Raw genomic sequence first — 3,043 nt, 5'->3', positions numbered from 1 at the left:
GGCCCCGAGCTGGCCCAGAACCAGGCAGAGCAGCACAGGGCTCAGGGGCTGTGCCAGCTCAGCCCTGAGCACCGTGCAAGAGCACGTTCCCAGCAGTGCTAATCCAATTACAAAACAAACTTACTTCCTTCATTATCGGGGCCTGCAGCATGCGAAAACAGCTCAGCGATTATGGAGGGCTTAGCGAGGGACTAGAGATCAGGAGATGAATGACAAGAGCTCTTTCACTTGCAGGGAGGAGGGACAGAAAACAGAGGTAGCTTGGAGGACACAGGGCATTGCCAGGACAAGTGGATTTGGAACTGCTACAAAGGTCTCTGGTCAACCTTCACACTCCCAACAGGGTTAACCTCAAAGCCACATCAGGTTGCTCAGGCCCTTGTGTGTCCTAGGGATTAGCATACTCATGAATAGGGATCCATGTCACCTCTCTAGGCCTGTCTCATGGCTTCCCCCACCCACGCCATTCCCAAACAACACTCACTTCAGTCATGGTATGGCAAAGGTAACACCAAAATACACTTGGAGGAGAGACTCAATTCAAATTTTCTGTGGCGCTCCTGATCAGCTCCCATCGCAAAGAGAAGAGGCAATGCACCAGCCAGACCCAAAGTCATGTACTTTCTGTGGGAATCCCAAAATGAGACCCCCTGGGTCCAAACAGGAATCAGGACCTGCTTGGATCTGCCCCGTTTGAGATCACATCCCTCCCCTCACACAACGTCAAGCTGTGGGGCAGCTCTTTGCTGGGGCTCTGTGTCCTGCACCCTGGTGCTGTATCCTTCTTGTTGGACCTCCTCCAGCACATGAGGGGGGGGGAAAAAAATAGCTCAGCTTAGGGCAGTTCTGCATCTCTTCAAAAAAAAGCCCTTCTTGACTCTGGTCAATGCTAACAGTGCTTGGAGCAGGGGGGTGGACTAGAGCCCCCGTGAGGTCACTTTGAACCCAAGTTATGAGTGTAGCCAGGTCAAAGGAAGTGGTTATTTCCCTTTATTTAGCACTCATGAGGCTACATCTGGATGCTGTGTCCAGTTCTGGACCCCAACTACAAGGAGAAAGTCCTGTAGCAAGTCACTGCAATGGCTGGGGCTGGAGAACATGTTGTATAAGAAGACGCTTGAGGAGCTGGGTTTGGTGAAGAGAGGGCTGAGGAGGGCTGTAATTGGCACAGGGAGGGCTGAAAGCTGCTTAGCTGAAGCACTTAAGACACAAATCCCAGCTCCAGAGCAGTCCTGCTGGTCTGCAAGCATTTCTGGGGTGCTGGTACAAGGCGCACAGGTCTCACACCCTTTAGCACTCAGCAGGGATTCCCCCGAGGTGGAGCCAGGCTGCTTGGGCAAGATTTCACTGTCAGGCTGCAAGCTCACAGAAACAGCCAGCAGTAACTGCCAGGCAGTTTGATCCCTACCAGTTTCTTGAGGAAAAGAACACTGTATGTGGGGAGGATCTCCTGTGCCTTTGTTCCTCAGCTGCATGGACCCACAAAACCTCTGCTTTCCCAGCCATGGCCACAGAGAAGTCAGAATATCCTGTGGGCTGAGCTCTGAGCTGGAGCCATCAGGGCACAGCAGGGATGCCAGCAGGCCTTGGAAGTTTTTTAACACAGCAAGGGCATCTAAGAACATCCCTGCAGATTTCTGCATCTCCATCCCCTTCCGCAGGCTCTGGTGTGGCACTGCCAGGAGAAAAACGCTCCAGCTGGAGTCTCCTCTTTCCTTGATGTGTAAGATGCTTCCCTGGGATGGAGAGGCAGCTGGGGAGCTGCCAGTGGCCAAGCAGCTCTGTAAGGAGACACCAGGCACCCCATGAGCTCAAACCACTGCCTTTTAAGGAGCGGCGGAGCCTGAGGCATCCTGGAACAAACCACCAGGAGCGGTGGAGCCTGAGGCATCCTGGAACAAACCACCACGGTTTCTGCAGCCTCCCAACCACCTGTGTGCACCCAGGGACAACACCGGCCATGCCCAATGGTCCCCATAACAGCTCAAAGCCATGATAAGCAGCCAAGACAGCGATCCCCCAGCTACAGGTTGAGTCTGGAGCACCCCAGAGCTCCAGTTGGTAGAGCAGGGTTCCCCACACAAGGTCCCCATGGTCCCATCAGTCTCCTCTGTCCCCTCCTCCAGCAAACCAGCAGAACCAGCTCGTTCCTAGGTGCAGACAGCAGGGAGAATGATGCCTTTTCACAAAGCCTTCACCAACCCACTGCTAACACATGCCACCAGCACCACAAGGGCTTTGCTCTGCTGATGCAAAAGGTTCTGCTGGTCCAGCAGCAACTTTGCTGCTGCCATCCCCTCTGCCGAGCGCAGCTGGAGCACCCGGGGTGTGGAAGGGAAAGGGACAAGTGCCAGGGGAGGAACAGCGAGACCAAGCTTAGCCTGAAGCACGGATGGAGGAAACCCACCCGTGTGACTACAGTGGCAAGCAACACCAGGAACACAGTTCAACGGCAAGGGATGCATTAAGTGCTACAGAGCACCAGCTGTAGCTTCACCCAAATGGAGAGAAGCAGCAAGTTGGCCTAAAGACAGTGTCAGGAAGACAAAGAACAGGGCTTGAGTCAGTAAATACCCAGAGGTGAAGAACAGGAGACCTGTAAAATTCAGAGATTTTTGCCCAAGACTTATGAGAGGTGAAGGAAAACAAGGAGGCAAAAGATCCCAAAGAGCACCCCGTTCTACAGGGGATAACAGGCAAGTCCAAAATTAGTTCACTGCTGCCCGTGAGGGGTCCCAAAACACAGGCAAGATGTGACCACCAGCATCCTTTGTCCGCTGGGTCTCAGATGAGTGAAAGCAAAGAAAAAAAAAAAAAAATCTACTTGCTTCGGGCTTTTGTGTAACAAAATCCCCCTTCCCCACCATTTTGGCACACGGATCCCCACTCGAGGCGCAGGGACGCAGCTGCGCAGTGCCCACGGAGCAGGAGGTGACCATGCACCACTTTATTAGGCAGCGGTGCTGCGTGCGCAGCCCAAACCAGTCACTATTTACATTTGGCAATGGATGGCGGCGAGTCCCGAGCACTTGTGCGGGTGGGG

The sequence above is a fragment of the Merops nubicus genome, unplaced genomic scaffold (assembly GCF_000691845.1).
Source record: "Merops nubicus isolate BGI_N331 unplaced genomic scaffold, ASM69184v1 scaffold22201, whole genome shotgun sequence".
NCBI classification, from domain to species: Eukaryota; Metazoa; Chordata; class Aves; order Coraciiformes; family Meropidae; genus Merops; species Merops nubicus.
Note: the sequence above shows the minus strand (reverse complement) of the source record.